General features: G+C 36.3%; 1 protein-coding gene across 6 annotated transcripts in view; it reads left to right on the forward strand.

Annotated features, from left to right (window-relative positions):
- The window catches only part of NFIB (nuclear factor I B), a 225,941-nt gene that overhangs the window by 136,363 nt on the left and 68,007 nt on the right, over positions 1 to 21,571 (forward strand). The gene's annotated exons all lie outside the window — the stretch shown is intronic.

Here is a 21,571-nt window from a genome sequence, read left to right on the forward strand (position 1 = left end):
TTATGGTTTATCTCCCTCCTTGGTCCCATCTTGCTTGATTTTTTTCCCCTTCTTACCCCCCACGGTCCCTGGCCCTGCCTCTCAAATTCCTCATATCAGAGAGATCATATGATAATTGTCTTTCTCTGACTGACTTATATCGCTTAGCATAACACCCTCTAGTTCCATCCACATCATTGCAAATGGCAAGATTTCATTATTTTTGATGGCTGCATAGTAGAGAACAAGAATCTTAAGCAGGTTCCATGCCCAGCACAGAACCCAACATGGGGCTCAATCTCAGAACCCTGAGATCATGACTTGAGCTGAAATCAAAAGTGAGACACTTAACTGAGCCACCCAGGCCCCTAAACAGAATGTTTTCTTAATTTCTCTATTATTATTATTACTATTCTCTCTTATTAATGTACAGTAATACAACAGATTTTTGATGTTGTATCCTACAACTTTACTGAATTTATTTGTTCTAACAGTTTTCTGATGGAGTCTTTAGGGTTTTCTATATAGATAATGAGTCACCTACAAATAATGATTGCTTTCTTCTTTCTTTCTTACTACCTTTCCTTCCTCCTTCCCCCCTTCCTTCTTTCCTTCCTTTCTTTCTCTCTTTCTTTCTTCTTTTAATTTGGATGACTTTTATTTATTTTTCTTGCCTAACTCCTCTGGCCAGGACTCCTGATACTATGTTAAATAAAAATGGTAATAGTGGGTATCCTTACCTATTTCCTGATCTTAGAGGAAAAGCATTCAGGTTTTCACCACCAAGTATGATTCTGGCTGTGGACTTGTCATATATGGCCTTTATTATTTTGAGATATGGTCCCTAAAGCCCATTTTGTTGAGAGTTTTTAATCATAAACAGATGTTGAATTTTGTCACATGTTTTTCTGCATCTATTAGAGTGATTATATGATTTATAAGCTTTATTTTGTTAATGTGGTGTATCACATTGACCAATTTGCCGCTGTTGAACCATCCTTGTATCTCTAGGATAAATCCCACTTAATCATGGGGTATGATCCTTTTAATGTATTGTTGAATTTGGTTTGCTAATATTTTTTTGAGGATTTTTGCATCTATGTTCACAGAAATATTGGTCTGTAATTTTCTTTTTCTGTGACATCTTATCCTGGTTTCAGTGTCAGGGTAAAGCTGGCCTCATAAAATGAATTTGGAAGAGTTCCCTCCTCTTATTTTTTTGAAACAGTTTGAGAGAAATTATGTTAATTTTTTTATTTTTTATTATTTATTTATTTATTTATTTTGACTGGTAGAATTCACCAGTGAAGTTGTCTGTCCTGGACTTTTGTTTATTGGGAGGTTTTTGATACAAGTAAGGTTATCTCCTTACTTGTAATTGGTCTATTTAGATTTTCTATTTCATCATGGCTCATGGTAGGTTGTATGTTTCTGTGAATTTATCCACTTTTTCTAGGTTATTCAGTGTGTTAGCATATTTTTTTTGTAATAGTCTTTTATTATTTCCGTGATATCAGTTGTAACATCTTCTTTTTCATTTCTGAATTTATTTATTTGAGCCCTTTTTCTTGGTGAGTCTAGCAAAAGTTTTGTCAATTTCATCTTTTAAAAAAACCAGCTCCTAATTTCATTTATTATTTTTATTGCCTTTATAATCTCTGTTTCATTTATTTCTGCTCTCATCTTTGTTACTTCTTTCCTTCTGTAACTTTGGGCTTTGTTCTTCTTTTTCTTGTTCCTTGAAGTGTAAAGATGGGTTGTTCATTTGACACATTTCTTGTTTCTTGAGGTAGGCATTTATTGTCAAGAACTTCCCTTATAGAACTGCCTTCGCGGGATCCCATACATTTTGATATGTTTCATTTCCATTTTCATTTGCTGTAAGGTATTTTTTAAATTTCTTTTATCATTTCTTCTTTACCCATAGTAGTATATGTTTACTATAGTAATCAGCTGACCTTGCATTTAAGAAATTATTTAAATCATAAAAATTTTACAGTCAATCTGTCCCCAACTTTATTTTATAGGTACAGAGATTAAAGCCAACAGAGGGTTGTCGTGAAACTAATGAAAACCAACCAAATAAATAATTATTGATAAAATTAATTTAGCATCTGTAGCTGTAGTTATCATCTGTTGGAATCAGTATGGAAGCCCATATTTGCTTGACTTCTTTTATTTTTTAACTTAGAATTTGGGACAAACTTTACTTTCTAATAGTTATAGTAGTAATACAATGTTTTTCTTTATTTGTGTGTGAAGGCAAATACATTTTCATAAATCCTGAAAGAGTCCAGAGAGCCTGTTTTATTTTCGATTATGATGTTCAAAGTCAAGGAAAATAAATTCTACTCTGATTTTTAAAAATCATAGCTTATTTAATCCTCAGTTAATAAGTTCATACCCATTTATTCTCATATTTTCATTTATTGTAGCCACAAGAATAAAAACTTTTATAGAGGAAAATACACTATTTCATGATACTTAGAAGTAATTTTAAACTTTGGCATTAGACAATATGCAACTGACTATAAACAGGCTTTCTGTTCTTGGAAGTATAAATAGAAAGACATTAAAAGGATTGGTTAACTGTGGTAAGACTTGACATCGTAGGTAAACCTTTTATGTAATTTTAGAATGAGGTCTGTGCAAGTCAGTGCAAAAATAAAAGGATTTTTTTCTACCAGATTTTGTTTCAGAAACAGTTTTCTTTTTTATCCTTTAATTTTTTTTCAAGACATCACAAAGTTCCTAAATGTTCACATTTAGGATAGAATTCAGAGTAAAGGAGTAAAAGATTAAGAAAGTGTTTTCTTGGCAAATTACTCTTAAAAACTGAGAAGGGCACATAGCCCTCAGCTCCTTATTTTTATAGGCTGCATATGGGTGCTTGTATATAACCCATTCCTCAAAAATTGATCTACATAGTGGTTAGCACCATGCCCAGCCTCTGTAATGGTTCTAGCCTGATAATATTAATTTTGGGCGGAAAAAGACAATTTAGGGATATCTTATGAGGTCATGAAGGAGATTTTCCATATTTCCTTGATCACCTACCTTGATAGACAAAAAATAATACTGAGTACCCACTAGTTGCTGAATTCAGAATTAAATATTACATTCCCAGAGACACGGTGTAGATTGAGTCGGCTCTAAATGAGTTGAGATAGCCATTTGCCTTGGAGGAGTTGGAAATATACATCATTCTTCACCAAGAACAATGAACATCCCAGAACGAGCTGTCTGTGGGTGGACTATTCAGTTACAGACATTTAATGAGCATCTATTTTGTTCATAGCACTAGGCTAGATGCTGTAGAAGGTAAAATGGGGGATGGTTTTACAGTGGTTTTACGTTACAAATGAAGCTTGCTTTCCACAAACTTTTCTGTTCATTTAATATGTGTGCTATTTTTCACATGTCGTGAAGACCGATGTTACTCAGCATGACAACTCAAGTGTCATGGGAGTTCAAAGTTGTGAAGTACTCTTTCCAACTGTCGTAGGGAACATGAGGAAGTGAGAAGAACATGAACTTCAGAATTAAATTTTTCCACTGAATCAAGGTTCCATGTTTTACAATGATCATGGGGCCCATGAGGAGCCTGATCATATCAGCCAACTTCTCTGAACTCAGCACAACTATATCCACACCAGTTGTAAGCATCAGGTGTGAGGTGGGGGGTGGGGGGGCATACTTGGCAAGTAGCAGGTACTTGGTAAAAGTGAGGGCTTTTTCAACCTACTTTCTCTTCTAGCTGGGTTGATCAAGAAGGCTTCCTACAGGAAGTATCATTTGCTGTAGATCCAGATAGAAATTCATTGATTTTTCTTTTTCTTTTTCTTTTTCTTTTTTTTTATTGCTCTCCTCTAAAACTTTAAGATGACATACACAAAGTTACAGGTCAAGATAAGATCTGAGGCAAAGAAAGAGGTATTTTCAAGTCTTTTGATGGGATAGGATGATGGTTTTTAGGTAAATTTTGTTCTAAGGTTTTTGACATCAAAGGAAATGTGGTATGAAATTTTGTTACATAGTTTATAAGAGTGACATGAGAAAGAGTACAAATGTATCATTAGAGATTGCTTTTCCCTTGGCAACATTTTGTATCTTAGTCTCTTGTATTCACATCCTATAAGGATTTTTCCCACTTACCTTTTAATAGTGGTCCTACTTTCTGAAGCCACCAACTTTTCTGTCTCTGTTGAAATTTTTCTGTGTGCCTTATTCTTCCTGGCTCTCTGCAGATATCTCCTTTATTCTATTAACTCATTCCTGGCAACTTATTTCTTACTTAAAAAAAAAAAAAATTATTTATTTATTTATTTGACAGCGAGAGGGAGAGATCACAAGTAGTCAGAGCAGCGGGCAGGGTGGGGGTGGGGGGAAGCAAGCTGAGCAAAGAGCCCGATGCGGGGCTTGAGATCATGACCTGAGCTGAAGGCAGAGGCTTAACCCACTGAGCCACCCAGGTGTCCCAACTTATTTCTTACTTAAAAAATGCATGTTTTGGTCCTCATTCAGGCACCTCATTCAACTAAGTCCCATCCCTCTCTTCTTTCTCATGAAAAAGACTAAACTTCCTCCTTAACTTCTCCTGCAACTTGGCTTCTGTCTCCACTTGAATGATTTTCATTAAATTCATTACTTTTTATTTATTCATTTTCATTTATTATTATTTCATTTATTTTGATTTATACTTGACTTTTACGATCTGACTCCAGTGCCTCTTTTCCATTCTATTTCTGCTTCCATGTTTTTTAATAGTATTTATTTGATTCAGTTGACCATGCTCTACTTACAGTGTTCCTTTGCTTTTTTTTTCTTTTTAGTTTTATTTCGTTATGATAAGAATACTTAACATGAGATTTGCCCTCTTAAGAAATTTTTAAGTTAATATAGGTACAGCGTTGCCCAATGGATCTCCTGGACATTCCTGTTTCGGTTACGATTGCTGCTTTGTGTCATGCTTATGTTTGCTTACACATCTGCCTCTTCCCAAGTAGACAGTTACATTTTCTAAATGAATAATTGGCTACTGTAATCCAATGTCTTTTTTGTTTTTTTTTTTACTTGACACACTCAAGAAAGCAGAGGATACCAATGCTTATAACACTGCTAACTCAGTGTCTTCACTTGACTTATGAAAACGGGGCAAAGAGAACAAGGGATTTGCCCACAGGTCCAATTAGTTATTGGCAAGTGAAGGCCAAAGCTCACATTTTTTCATGGATCTAAACCTTAAGACAGTAGTAACCCCACTATGTCATTCATACTTTGTTCCTTGCCTCTCCTCCCCTGCAGCTGGTGAATAATACAATTGACTCTGTACAAGGCCTTGTGAAAAAATGAATTTTGGCCTCGTCCATGCTTGGCTTGAATGTTTATGAGTGTGCACTGCCACGCAGAGAAAGAAATGAGAAATCCTGGTGTTGAGGTCCTTTTGCAGACTGAGTCACTCCCATCGACTGCCACACTTGAGTTCCCGGAGGCAGCTGTAACAGCCATAGCTTCTGGGACAAGGGGCAGTGGGCAGAGGGGGAGCAGACGATAGAGCAGAATCCTGAGTGACAGTGGCCTCGGTGGGAATGAGCTTGGGGAGAGATGTTAGTGGAGAGTTCTGGAGGCTGTGGGGTTGGGACACTAATGCAGGAATGGGGGACTCTTTGCCAAGTTACTCCAGTTGCTAGAGCCCTGTAGCCCCTATCTTGTCTTCTGCTCCATCTCTTCTCAAGGTTCTTCTTTTTTTTTTTTAATTTTTAAAAGATTTTATTTATTTATCTGACAGACAGAGATCACAAGTAGGCAGAGAGGCAGGCAGAGAGAGAGAGAGAGAGAGGGAAGCAGGCTCCCCGCCTGGGATCATGACCTGAGCTGAAGGCAGAGGCTTTAACTGAGGCACCCAGGAGCCCCTCTTCTCGAGGTTCTCAGGGTTTGCATTTGTACAGGTCAGGGGTCCGCTTGGTACATAGTCACAGGGTAATTTAAACACATCAAATGCTCTTCTCTCACAACGCTCTGAGGGAAAGGACTAGCCGGGAGAGACACCCTATCTAGCCCAACTTTTGTTTTTCCTAGACTTCTAACTGTATTGCAGGACCTTTTGGTATCTGAAATGATATAAAGTAACTTGGAGGGCAAGGGAAATTTCAATGTGTGGATGTGGGCTCTGACTTCATTGTACACCTAGTTCCAGAGAAGTTTCAAGAGGCCTTGCACCTGAATGGGTTGCAAATTCTTAAATTTTAAAAGATGTTGGTATGCCATATTCTTCTTCCCTTGGGTTCACTTCGGGGGGCAGGGGGTGCGGGTCCCCTTCTGAAAGAGTTGTCCATCTTGACGACCCTGGGTTAGGCTGTGAGCGCACCCACCACCCAAGGCTCATGACTCAAGTATCTCAGGTTCTTTTTACAACGATTCCCTGCATCTAGTTTCCTCTCCATTTAAATTCTTGTCCCTCTCCATATTTGCAAGGCCTGCTTTTGCAGCATATGGCTACAATTTAATAATGCAAAGCGTTTTCCTCCTCACAGCTGGAAAGCTGGGATTGTTCTATATCAGACATAGAGTGGACTTGCTCCAGGCCAGTTAAAATCATTTGAACTCGGCAGAAGCTAAGCTTGCTGGACGTATTGTCCCGTACAAAGGCACCCAGGGGACCTGATTGCCTATTAGAGCATCATGCTTGGAAAGAGGGATCGATTCTATGCTAATATATTGCAAGCAGAATAAAATATGAAGCAGAGAGAAAGATATATAGCTACCCAAGTTGTAATCTGTTTCTACCTTATAGAAGAAGAATGTGGTTTCAAGTTAGCAGGCAAAAATCCTATTGAAGTTTCAGTTCTTTCTTTTTCTGGAACTATAAAAGACTGACAAGGTATCAAGCAATTTCAGCAAGTACTTTTGCATGGCAATTTGAGTCTTGTTGCTTTTGCATAATGCCTTGGAAGATAGAAGAATTTAAGAAAAATATTAGGTTTTGGTTTTCAATGTTATAAATTTTGGGGGGTCTTTTGACTTGTTCGCTGGTCTTTGGGGACTATGCCCTCTTTTATTTTATTTTACATAATAGAACTAAGAACATACTCCTCTTTCCATTGCAGTATTTCTGATTCTTGAACCCAACAGAGATGTTCCCTTTCCAACCCCTCCCTATTTCATCCCATAAGCATGTTCATGTCTCCAGGGCATTCAGGGGGAAGAATACAGAAAAACCACTTGACTTGCAGATTTGATCTTGTCATCATTAAAATATTACATGCATTTGTTAATGAAACAAACAGGGAAATGATGGAATTTCTTTTTTCATAAATTATATGGTTTTATTTATTTGAAATGTCTGGCATAGGCAGATCTATCAAGGCAAAGTACATTAGAGGTTGTGAGGAGCTTGGAGTTGTGGGACATGGGCACATGATCGCTAACAGGTATTGGGTTTTTTTGTGGAGGTGATGAAAATGTTCTGGAATTAGGTGATGGTTGTACAACTCTTTGAATAGACCCCAAACTACTGAATTGTATACTTTAAAATTGTATGTGAATTGTATCTCAATAAAGCTGTAGTTTTTTGTTTGTTCCAAGTGTTTATGAGCCATTGGCAGAAAAGGGTTTGGAACTCAAGGCTAGGAGAGATATTTGGGGTTCTTAACCCAGGAATCAGTGAGCTCAAAGGATCAAGGAAGGGGCTCCAGGGAGCTCCGGCACAAGCAAGTCACATGGCAAATTGTATAGGTGTTGTACACGTACGTTTCTCCGGGCTGCATTAGATCTCGTTGAGGTCCCTTATTCTGGTAAAGTATGGATGACAAGTGACAGGTTGTATTATAAGATACTGATTCCGGTTTTTGTTGTTGTTGTTATTGTTGTTGTTTTGTGGCACTTTTTTTTTTTTCCTTAATGTAGTGGATTTTTAGTTCAAAATTGGGTATTTCGGATTACAGTCATTTTCGGAATTGGACTACTTTCTGTGCAGAATGATACTGCACAGATGCTAGGTAAGTAAGCAAGGAGTAGAAGAATGTCTTCTTCATTAAGACAAATAAAACATTCTGCGACTTTATACTTACTATGTCCTCGCAATATCTGGAAAGATCGCATATAAATTATGTTACTTTGCATAGCATCAGCAGGTGGAGGAGGGATTATCTACAAGTTTTTGAGAGAACGCGTAGAAAGAGGAGCAGAGGGATGAGGAAAGGCCCCTGGTGGGGTTACTCTTACAGCAGACGAGGAAGGCAAAATATTTTAAAAAGAAGATAGTTGGTACTAAATCTTAATATATTGTGTTTCTCTTAAATATATTTACACTGTGTCCTTTTAACTAGAGCACCTAGATTATTGTAGTAATTTTCCCAAATTACTCCGTAGCTCATATTTTTGCCGCAGGTCCTAATCCCTGTGAAAATCCATTGTAGGCTCCTGGCTATTTCCATAATGTGCAAATCTGATTATTATATTCCCCTCCATATATGTTTTAAAAATTTCCACTCTAGGCTAAGCCTGATCTATAGCATGGCATCTAACCAGCCCTTTATGACATGGTCCTGAATGTTTCTTTCACTGCACACATGGACCTTGCCTTTAGCCTTAGCCTTAGCCATGTTGTTTGTGTCTCCGTCCATATGGTTTGTCTGCCTAGAACGTCTGTACTTTCTTGACACCTCATCCGTGAGACATCTCCAGGCCCTCCCTTTATCACAGTTTATAATAATAGCATTTATTGCATTTTTTTAAACCACTATTTTCTTCTCTGTTTCCCTTTGTGGATTCTGGACACCTTCAGGTGAGAGCAGTAAGCTTCCATTTGTACATTTAACATCTAAGGCAAATACCTGGCCAAAGAAAATGTTCAGCAGTGTTTAGAATCTATGAGATGGAGGCTTAGACCAGTAGTATACTAAATAAATTGTAACCTGTTTGTTCAGTAATGAGACCATGTCCATCCCTACAGCTTGACCTGAGCCAGGAAAAGCCTGGTGTTTCATAGACAGAGACAGTGGGTCTCTTCTGCCTTGTAGACACACCACCCCCTCAGACTTGACTGTTTGGGGACATTACAAATTCCTAACTTTGTGTGGCATGGTCTGAAGAATTTTGTAGGGATGTATCAGACTGAGAATTGTAGTACCCCAACATAATTACTGATTCAGAATACCAGTCTCAGGTGAATCAAATGTTTCTCCTCACCATCTGATGAATTGTGAAGAAGGCCTTCTTGCTATTTTTATACTTTTGCTTAGGAGTGTACTTTAATGGTATTAGAGTTCACGTGATCATGAATGAAGGAACAGGTAAGATCTCTCTGGAAGCTGCAAAAAATATGTGACTGATTAAATGAAATGTTTTGGACTCATTTGTGATTTGTTTGTGTGTGATGTGGAAATAATGTTATTTTGAAAATTTGGATACCACTATATATAGATCACTTGCTCAAGGTCATTTTTTTCTTTATTGAGGTATAATTGATATACAACATATTATATAACTATAGTGTATATAGATCTACATACAAACACACACACACATAAAGGAAAGAAAAGGAAAAGAATATATATATTCTTTATATAGAATATATATAGAATATATATATAGAATATATATATAGAATATATATAGAATAAAGACTTTGATTTATCCATATGATTACATTTGTCAATGATTTATTTGTTTTTATTGCTGAGTAGTATTCCATTATATAGATACTCCACATATGGTGTGACATAAGGGTTGATATCCTTTTTGAAGGTCGTTATCCTTTTTTAAAAAATGTAGATATCCAATTAATCCAGTACCGTTTGTTTAAGAGACATTTTTTTTCCTCCATTGAATTGCATAGCTACTTACCCAGTAGCAACAATGATACATTTATTTGTCTGTTTCTGGTCTATCCCACTGATATATATGTCTTATCTTTTGCCAAGATCAAAGTACTTTTTTGATTCCTATAACTTTTTTTTATTTCTGTAACTTTTTGTAAGTATTTATAATAAGTTCTAAAAAGATTTTTTAGGTCCTTTATATTTTCATCTAAATAGGATCAGCTTGACAAATTCTACAAAAACAAACAAACAAACAAACCCTGTTAGAATTTTGATTGAGAGTAGTGAGATTTAAAACTAGGTCTTTTTAGGCATTAAGCAAAATAATTACCAGTAGTTATCTAATATGAAGTCCACATTACTTGCTTAACTTCTGACCCAGTTTCTCCCAGTTCTACACTAAAATTTCTACAAGGATATGTAAAACTGTACCTCTGGCTAAGCACACTAAAACTGAGACTGAAGAATCACCTTTAGCTAGAAACGCAGAGGCTTATCTTATAATTATATGAACTGTGTATTGAGACTACATTTAAAAATGATAATTTTCCTACCTAATATTGTACAAAAGATAGCCGTGTTAGTTCCTTGAAAAATTGTGGACAATCCCACTATCATCCCCCTAGGTTCAGAGATTTTTCTGTATTGATTTAAAAGGCTGTAAACTCAGAAAACAGGGTTAGGAAATGTGGGATGAAGAGAAAGAAAAGAGAAAGAGTGTGGGAAGACATCTACCAATCTGCTTCTACTTCCTAATGTATGTGTGTAAATCCTTAAATAATTTTTCCATTCTGTGCCAGTCCAACTCTTTCACACCATAGAAAAGACCCTTTGAAATCTCGTCCCATCTGTCCTTCCAGAGCCACACTTTACAGAGAGTGAGGGTTTTCATGTACGTACCTGGTAGGACCTTACATAGCTAGGTGGGGTGAGAAGAGGCTTATGAGACGAAGGAGCAGTAGTCAGTAGGAATGGATTAGGAGCTGCAATGATCAACTTTGACTAATCCTGTTATTGAAACCTTTACTTATTGTAAGCCAAGGGAAAAGCCATACACTTTTCTAAGGACAGACCCTAAATCTCTATAGACTACCCTCTAAGGAAAAGAAAAACGATCGCAAGAGTGTGCCCTTGGTAAGAAAATAGTGAAGAACCTAGGGAAAGGTACATCGTGAAGAAGAACATATTTTTGAAAATGAAGCGCAGAAAAAAATTTCAGAGAAAACAATCTGCTGAGTTAGAAGAAAGTACTTACCTGGAAAAATGAAGAGATAAAAGAATAACTTTGAGGAAAGTGCCATATAAGATAAGAAATAACAAGAAGTTGCTTTCATGTAATTAGAGTCTGCATTTGAAGGAATAAGAAACAGAACTGATACTGTGGAAATAATGCTTGATATAGAGGACAAACTTGAGATATTTGCTTTAAAAGCAGAAGAAAAGAACAGAGAGGTTAATAACATGAGAAAGTTTATGGTGGGAGAATAGAAAATTGAGTATTAATTTAGGTGTTCTTGGTGAGAAAGCAGAGCATTTAGGAGAGCAATAGAATCAAAGACAAATTAAGAACACTTTAATGAATTAAAAATGATCTAAATATTTAGATCAAAAGGACTAACTATATCTAGCCAATAGTAATTATATTTAAATATGTCCTATGCAAGTTTTTGTATTTTGTGGATGAAAAAGAGAATCTTATAATCATCCTGGAGGAAAAACAAGTTACCTATACTTTTTTTTTTTTCCTTTTGGTCAATCTTAAGTAACAGAAGAGTGGGGGATTAGAATTATGATGAATTACTTGGAATTATGATGAAACTTCATGTTTAGAGAATTTTCTCAAAAACTCTCTATTCTCAAAAAATAGAGTCTTTTATTTTCTTTGTAAAAACTTTATCTGAAAACCTATACCAGTTAACAAAGTGATACACTCCAAAAAAAAAAAAAAAAATTTTGGAACAGGAAGTTCTCAAATCTATACCTATAGATATAAATATAGCTACAGATATAGACTAATAATGAGAATAGTAAGCAGAATTATACCTAAGTAATTATTATGAATAAGACTGCAGACATAAATATCAGTCTAAAAATGTAATTTTTTAATATATATAAATAAGAATTTAGTACCAATGTAAAAAAGTAATTCTTGAATATAAACAAGAATTTAGTAACAATTATCTGAGTCCCAAATTCCAGATCATGATTTTTTAATTGTGAAATATACATAAAATAACATTTACCATTTTAATCATTCATAAATGTACAGTTCAGTAGTGTTAAGTTTATCTACATTGTTGCACAATTTCCAGAGCTTTCTCCTCTTGCAAAATTGAAACTCTGTACCCAGCAAATAACAACTCACCATTCTCCCTTCTCCCGTCTCTTGGCATCCACCATTCTACTTTGTTTCTACGAGGTCGACTGGTCTAAATACCTAGACTAAGTGAAATCATACAGCCTTTGTCTTTGCGGCTGGTGTATTTACAGTTTACCTTTTTAAGGATTGAAAAGAGGAGGCGGCTTGAGGGTGTTGAGTACCTAGGAATGGCAGACTAGTTTTCTTCTTTTAGGATAACTTGTTGGGTTTTGCTAAACAGTTTGTTACTTGTTTTTAATCACTTTTTGCTTAGATTTGTTATTAGGAACGCCTTCTTTTCTTGTTGGCGTCAAGTGCATTTTCAGCATCACTTGATAAGGTCGTGTGTCTTTCCTTTTTTTCCCTCTATCATACTGATGGATTTTCTAACAGTGAACTGCACCCAGTCAAGGAATAAAACCCTAATGATAATGGTGTATTGTTCTTTCGATAACATTGCTATATTCAATTCAAATATGTGCATCGAATATATTCAGTTTTATTTAGGATCTTTGAGGTTGCATTTATGTGTATGTTTGGTCTTTGTTTTGTTTACTTGCTTTAGTTTAATGAGGGAGGCTGCAAATTTAGTTACTTAAGTTTTGCTGGTCTAATAAAGGCTACCAAGAGAGCGTTCTTTGTAAGGAAATTTGTCATCATTTGCTAAAGCCTGGGAGAGTGTAAAAATCACTGGACTTTAAAGGCTAGGTAAAAGATAAAATCCAGCTGTGTGCCCATCTCTACCTGGTGCCATTCTGAAGGTGGTTTTTAAATCACCTTTTAATTCTCTTCTAGGGTTTTCAAATTCCAAACTGCATACGAGTCACTGGTGGTCTTTTTAAGCTGCAGATTCTGATTCTGAGGGTCTGGGCTTGACACTGAACTCTATGCTTAACAAGTTCCCCAGTTATGCCAGTACTGTTGGTCGTGGGACCGTATTTTGAACACCAAGATGCTAACCCAGTGGTTCCCAGACGTTGCTGCACGTTTGAGTCACCAGGGGAACTTTTGGAACATCTTCACGTCTAGGACACATCCATACCAATTAAATCAGAATAGCCGAGGGTTGAAGCCAAGCATAAGCTGTTTTTCAAGAACCCCAGGTGGTTCCAATGATCAGCAAATTTAGGGAACCACCGCACTAGGGGTAATTGCTCTATTCAGGTTTCCATTTTGCTCAATTTTGGTTACTTTTATTTTAGTAAGTAATTGCCCATTTACGTTTTCAAAGTTGTGGTCAGTAAGTTGCACGTGTTATTCTCTTATAATGTTTTTAACGTTATTTGGTTTCTATGGTTATGTTTCCCTTCTGTTCTCGTATATTTTCGCTTTTTCTTTTCTTCCTTAATGAGGTTTGCAAATGATGTTTCTGTTTTGCTGATCTTCTCAGAAAATCATCTGCCCTTTTATTGTTTTGTTTTAAATACTTCTTTTCCTATTTTATTGATTTCAGCTTTTGTCTTTAATTCCCTTTTTAATTTTTCTTGGAAGTTTTGCTGTTCTTTCTATCATTATGGTAAAGTAATTGGCCTTTTGTCTCTTTCTTGTCATTGCTTTCTAGGTAGTTCGTAATTGTTCTTTTGATTCTGTTTGATCCATAGTTTATTTTCTTAATTTTCAGGTAGTTCAGAAAATGTGGTCGCTTTTTATTTTTTACTTTTGGCCTTATTTTCTAAAGGTGACACAGTAATAACAGTTATCTCTTTGGTCAAAGACATGATCAATTTTTATAAAATTTTTGTGAATGTGCTAAGAAAGTACACTTTGTATTTGAATGATATAAAACTAGTCATTGTCTAATAGTCATATTCAAATCTAAAAGAGTGTATTTAAAATTCTCACTACAACTGTATTTTTGTAAAGTTTCTTGGATTTTAATAATTTCTGTTTTATGCATTCTGCACAATATTGTTTGGTGTACATATAGTTTTATGATTTATCCTCTTTATCATATACACTTTTTTTTTCAGTTGTAATGTTATCTCGTTTATTGTAATTCATCTTAAATTCTCTTCACCACCACTGACACTGCTTTCTTTTTGTTTGAATTTGCCTGATTTCTTTTTGCACATCATTTTATTTGCAACTTTTTATTCTTGTCATTTTGTCTTCAATGTGTTCCTTAAAAATAGCTGAATTTTATTTGCTTCAGTTTATCTAATGTTCTTTATGGGCTAATTCAATCCACTTACCTGTATTGTAATGGGATATGCTTAATTTGTTCTATTTACTTTATATTATTTATTTTTACATCTTATGTTCTTAGTTTTTTTGTCTTGATCAAGTTAGTATTCACAGTGTTTTGCTCTCCCTTTATTAATTTGGAAGTTCTACCTTCCTTTTCCCTGCTCTTAAAATGAAATCTCTCTATTATTATTTGAAAATGATTACAGTTTTCATACTGACTCATAGGTACTGTGATTATCATTTATATTATAGTGAAGTGTGAGGTGTGGAAACGTTGCTCAACCTACCTTAGGTTTACATAGTAAGTGGCAGAGCTGATCTTTTAGTATACTTTAACATAACTTAATATAATTTTATTAATTATAATATATTTCAATATGTTGTATTAAATATAATTTAATTTTTATTTAATTTACTGTATTCTAAAAATAAACATTTGGTAAACCATAAAATATCTGTGCTAATAAGTTTAAAAGTATGAAAGAAAATAATCATTTTCTTGGAAAATATATATATATTTTATATATATAATATAATATATAATAAAATTGCCTCAAGACCAGAAAACAAGAGTAGAGCAAATTCTTGAAAGACTCAAGAGTTTTCTAAGAATCTTCTCTAAAACAGATTATGAGAAGACAGTTTTACCGGCGAGTTTTTCCAGACTTTCTGAACTGTTCATATTTTTAAAAATAAAAATGGCTGTCATCCAAATAATTTTATGAAGCATGTATGTAATCATAGTATGAAAACTTCATAAATGAAACAAAGATCCCCAGAAAAGTATACCAGCTACATAGAACTCAGAAGCAACTGTTAGCAAACCAGTTTAGCAGTAAATTAAAAGAGCTACCTTGTGTGGATAAGCGAAGATAATTTACCTTAAGAATTCAGTAATATATAATAACAGTAAACACTGTAAGGAAATTTAAAAAGGACTCCAAAAAAGCATTTAGTGGTATTCAATAATTGTTCTGATCAGAACACTTTTAAAAATCTGAGAGAACTAAGAATAAGTGAACATATAAAATAAGAAAAAAATCAATTATTAATTAATAGCCAACACTGTCATTAACTGTGAAACTCTAGAGGTAATGTCATTAATATTAGGAATAAAATATTCCTGATAACACAATCCCTATTTTACATATTTTTGAATGTTTGTTTAAAGAAAAAATGAATAAATATCTGAAAAAAATCCAACTTTATTATAATTAAATGAAAATTATGACATTATTGTAATGATATCTTTTCTCTATCAACTTGCTACAATTAAAGCAAGTCCCTGTTATGACTAACATGTAATTGTGGCAGAGGGTGGTGACATGGACACGTTCATTCTGCCCGAGGGAGAAGAAATTGGCAAAAATCTTTATGGAAAGCAGCTTGACAGTTTTTAACCAAGAGTTTTTAAAAAGAGTTTATGTCCTTTGACCCAGCAATTCCACTTCTGGGAACTCCAGCCTAAGGAGATCATGAGAATTGCTGACAAAGATTTGTGTACGGGGATGTTAATGGCAGTTCTGTTTATAATATTTTTTAAAAATGGGAAATAACCTAAAATGCCAAAAAAAGGAGAATGGTCAAATAAAGTACAGCCATGCAGTGTAATATTATACAGACATTAAAATCATGCTTTTGAAAAACTATTGAATCTAAAGGGAAAGATACAATGTGAATTAGAAAAGAAGCAAATACAAATTCATTTAAATTTGATCCCAGTTTTTAAAAATTCATATTTTTATATCTTACATATATGCAGGAAAAAGTTTATTGGACTGGAAGGAAATACTGAAAAACAAATAACATTAATATAGTACTATCAGAGCGTGTTAAAATCAGAAAATTGCTGTCCTGCTGAATCACTTAAATCACCAACAGGGACATTTCACAGTGAAGGATAAACTTAAATCTAAATTAATACTGGAATGTGAACCTTGGCTATAGGCTGAGGGTCAGTCTCTGCGCAGAGAAGCATTATCTTTGTAATGATTAGTCTGTCTATTTCGTCATCCCACTTTCCATTCTTAACTGTGGACAGTGCTGATCAGTTGAGAAACTGCAGATAAAGCCAAGCCTTACAACACCACTACCAGAAAATTCCCAGTAGGTTAGTGGTGGTATCTGAAGTTATGTGAAGACTGGCAAAGAGCTAGTGTAAAATAATCTTATCTTCTCCCCCTTTGCATCCATAAACAAAAGGATTTAGGCGTCTTTTACACTCTGCGGAAGGAAGTGAACAATTGGAATCCTAAGGCTGGAAAATGCCTGCGAGATACCTAGGGGTCCTGTTCTTTCTCCAAATGAGCAAGCAATGCAAGAAAACGAACACGAAAAGGGCCCGGTGAAAAAGCGGAACCTGGGGGGGGCGCCTGGGTGGCTCAGTTGGGGGTAAGCTTATGCTTTCGGCTCAGGTCATGATCTCAGGGTCCAGGGATGGAGCCTGGCTTTGGGCTCCCTGCTTAGCAAGGAGTCTGCGTCTCCCTTTCCCTCTGTCCCTCCTTCTGGCTTGTGTGCACAATCCCGCGCTCTCTCTCTCTCAAATAAATAAATAAAATCTTAAAAAAAAAAAAAAAAAATTGGAACCTGAGCATTGCAATGGGCTTCAGAAGTGATCTTAAATCAGTTTCCTACCCAAAGTGAGAATTCTTAAATCTAATGGGGGGTCCTTACTGCCTCTAGGAAACCCCCTAGCTCTGTAGACACAAGTTTTCTCGTCTGTAAAATGGGAACGCTTGCATGACAATGGGTAGGATAATTAGGATCATTATGTGAATGAATGCATTTGAAGATCTTAGAACAGTAGGTTGGCCTTTGTTGGCTCTTTCCACTTTTGCAAGGTTTCCCATTCCCTTCTAGGACTTTTCTTATTGGATGACAAATCTGGTTATTGAGCCAAAAAACAGTTCCTGGAACTACGCAGAAGAAGTCTTATCCAACATCTACATTAACAGTCCTTCTAATACTTGAAGACAGCTTTCATGAATTTAATAACTGCTTTCTGTGTTTTTTTCTTTTTTAATTTCAAGAATAGAACACAGTAGACTATAAAAATGAGCGTTATCAGTTTTCCTTTGGATTTTCTATGTAAATGTTGTTTAACATTCAAATGGAGCTGATTATAATTTGAGATATTAACAGTTAGATATGCCATTGTGTCCCTTTGTTATTGTTTGTAAAGGAGGTTAAACACTATATTAACTTCTGAGTAGTGATTTATTGTTGCTTTTGTTAGAGAAAAATAAAAAAAGAAGTAAAATAATATAATTTGATATTGCCTTTGAGAATCTTCAGTTTGCAGAGGTCTTTATTTCCTACTCAATTTTATTTTTTAAAAAGCATTACATGTAGTGTAAATACAGCGTCACATAAATGCCGAGTTGTTCTTTGCTTCTTGGCTTAAACTGTTGTGTAATATTGCTCTGTAACCATTAAGCAGCTGCTCTGCCTCAGAGATGCTCATATTTCCTTTGGTAGATGAAGGGAATTTACTCTACGAATGTCTCCAAATTGTTTTAAAATCGTTGGCCTTTGTATCAGCTACTTAGATTCACAGTGGTCGACGTCCCCCATGAAAACCGTGTTTCTGGAAGACCCCAGCAGCCTGGAGGTTACAGATGGGGTTATGTTAATAGCAATAACCTGCATTTTGCTGAGTCTCATCCTCTGTACATTCACAGGGCTCCTGGCACTCTGCGTGATTGTCCCCGGTTGTTTTATCAGCGTCCTTATGTGTTGTTTCCTACATACTTTCTTGTATGCTATTCGCTCTCCAAGTACTCTGTCCTGGACTCTTTCTTTCCTTTGCCCTCCTCATCTTGGGGAATGCCTGCCCATTGTAAGGCTGTGCTGTGCGCAAAGATGAATGGAGGAGGCAGCAGTTGGCTTCGGGTACTTCTCCCAGGTTACCCAGTTGCCTGATTCCCCCCATTCCCCCCCTCCCAGAAGGTCATGTTGGTGGGGTCGGGTGGGGGGGGTTGTGGGATTGGTTGCGCTACCTCTCAGCCTCAGCAACCCTGCTTTCAGTGAAGTCTCAGTATGCTCCATGCAGGACTGGAGCCCAGTGGGACCTGTGGGTGTTACACCTTGTCTAGTGGGTGCAAAGCAGTTCTGACATATTTCCAGTGCCTTTCATAGTTCCAGCAAAATAACTCTTTTGGGTTTCCTTATAGATTCAGATTTCTCAGAACATGAGATGAGGGGTGGAGAAACACCCGGCTCCATTCTGAATTGCTTTCCCTCTTCGGTGAGATAGTTCTTGTATTTGCCTGTGTGTGACTGGCTGTCTTCCGCTGGTAGGATTAGCTTCAGGGGGATCCTCCCACCGGTATGATTCGGCTCCTAACGTCCACACACCATTCCGTCTTCATGGGTATGGCCAAGACGCTGATGGAGCCCTGACTACTCACTAGAGTAATGAGGAAATGAACTTCAGATGATATCTACATATTGAAATGTTATTGCATATGACGCATGATTTCATTTATATAAATATATTGAAATGTTCCCTCGTCACTCATTCGTATATTTATTTTACAAATATTTTTGAACTCTGACTCTTCAAACACTTCTAGCTTCTGAGTAGTTACTTTGTACTAAATGCTTCAAGTTGTACACCAGTACGTAAGGAAGTTAGATATATAATCTGAATTTGATCATCATTCTTTCTCACTCTACCCCAAAGCCTAAATGGACCCCTCAGCCAATGAGTCGCAGGGAATAACTAGGGTCAGTGTAATTATCCTTCAACCTTAAGCCATCTACACCTACATCGTTACGTAATTACCAAGATGCTTATTTATGACCCTGTTCCAAAAAGTTAAAATCTAAAATTTTGTTCTGTAAGCATTGATTTAGTAATTACTGTATATACAGACACTGAGGTGGTTGTTAAGGGAGATTCAGAGATGAACAAAACCCAGGCATTCTCCCAAATAAAGGAGCTGATAATCCCATAAGAACCACAAGACTTGAAAACAGATATCCTGGACACTTGAATGTGTAAAGGGATGTAAGTAAGTACAAACTAGGTGCTCTGTGAATTCACAAGAAAGAGATGATTTCTGACTGGCACAGGGATTGGGAGAGGAGGGTAGGGGAGCGGGTCACAGGGTGGATGGTGGTCGAGTGGAACGTTACAGGATGAGAACAAAGTCGGTAGAGAGAGAGCCATCTGACTGGGGGAGCTAAATGCACGAGAAAGGTAGGAGGACAGACATTTACAGAGTACAGTTGAGGGAGGACAAATAAATCTTGTCTGGTTGGTTAAGTATATGAGCTGCCATCAAGATAAATAAGGTCTTTATATTTAATGTATTTGCCAATATAAAATTTTATATTTACTGTATATAAAGTATAATTTGTTATATTTTACAAAGATGTGTGTTGCATTTGTTGTCGTTTTATATGATAATAACCTACCATGGTTCAGAAAATTGAAAATATCTTTTCCTCCAATCACACAAAGGAACTCCATGTCCTTTTTTTGTCTTCATGACTTTAAGTACCTTGTACAGTGTTCGCTACCTAAAAGCTTCTCAATAATCAGTGAAATGAATTCAACCTTGTGAAAAATTAAGTTGCTAGAGAACTAGGAGTTTCCTAAGATACAGGTACATCAAAAGGGGACATTTTGTCATTACCTTCTTAAAAATGTATATTTTTTCAAAGTAATACTTAATATGATACTTAGTAATACTTAATATGATAATGTAATATGATAAGTTTTATCACCAGCTGAGATCCAATAATTCCTTCACACTCTTTCTTTTGTTCTGCTTCTAAAGAAGGTGAACGGTGGATAGAATAGTGTTCAGACATGCATGGCTCCTTGGTTCACAGAAGTGATGCATATAAGCTCATTGAATGGTTTTCTGTCCTTTCATGCTATGTACAGTTGAAAAGTAGTGTGGTAGCTTTTGTTCTGGTAAAATTTCTAAATAAAGATTTACATGTGATTCGAGACTGTCTGGAATCCTGTGCACATAATTCAACGTATAAGTGGTTGTTGACCCAACTGGCCAATCCTAACTCATTGGGAACATTTAATGAGTACCTAGTGTGGATTTTATGTTTTTATCTCATTTATCATTCACAATTTTACTACATTTTACACATTTACAATTCGCAATTATTAACTCTAGTTTTTAAATGGGGAGTCTGAGATACAGAGAGTCTAATAACATGATCAGGATTCCACGCTGATAAAGTATGGTCGGAAGTTGAATGCCAGCCCCCTGACTCACATTCCTGCCCTGAATCGAATCCCTTGGTCAGCCCTAAAACTGTATGTACCATCTGATCCAGTTGCCAGTTCTTAGAATCCAGAGTTTGTTTTCCTGGAAACTTTTGCATTCTGAGGGTTTTCAGGCTTTTCTTATTCTCTTCCTGGGAAACAGAGAGTAACCATATCCCTCCTTCTGGTATTCCGTCCCTCTTTCACCCTCAGTACATGTCCTGCATATCAATGAGAAGCTGGGGACATGACTGGGCATTTATGGAAGTCCTCATTTCTAAACCCGGACACAGCGTGACCAGATCCCAGACAGCACAGAACTTACTCAGGCCCCTGAATGGTGGGCCATGTCACCAAAGGGTCCTGTGGCATTTCTGGAGGCCTGGATTGGTCACTGTTTGCTTGAAAAAGGACACAGTTCTTGAAATGAAGGGAGTCCAAGGAAGTAGTAGCAAGAAGGAAAAGGCATTGAAGTCATGTGGGGTATATCAAAGGTGCGTGGAAATAGGTCTATGCAAAGTATTTGCTGTACGTACAAGTTCTGCTTTTGTGTGATTCATGACCTTGGAACAAGGGTGAGGGAGGGCTGCTAACAACAGTTCGCTTTTCTTTAATCAGGGAAGGATTTGTGAAAGAACAGTGGTTTCAAGAGATCTTTGAAGTAATTCCAACAAGGTTCTAATTGTGGTTGTGGTTTTCCTTTTTCTTTCTTTCTTTTTTATAAATGGGTAGACTTTAGTCTACCAGGTGCTACCGAGCTGAATACATTTGGTAAGAACCCCTGACTTCATTCTCAATGCGTGGGCTGTGGCAAATAAAACCATTCCAGTTGCCCTGTACGTCTAGCAGGCGGTGGAAAAATTTCCCTAGGAAATTATTTGGCATTTCAACTTCTTACTTTTGTTTAAACAGACCCCAGATTGCATTCAGAGAGTTTTGCTTTCACTTGTGTTTGTTATAAGCACGCTTAGTTTTTGTTCTAACCTTTGG

Source organism: Lontra canadensis, unplaced genomic scaffold (assembly GCF_010015895.1).
Source record: "Lontra canadensis isolate GAN:19392208 unplaced genomic scaffold, GSC_riverotter_1.0 scaffold70, whole genome shotgun sequence".
Classification (NCBI taxonomy): Eukaryota; Metazoa; Chordata; class Mammalia; order Carnivora; family Mustelidae; genus Lontra; species Lontra canadensis.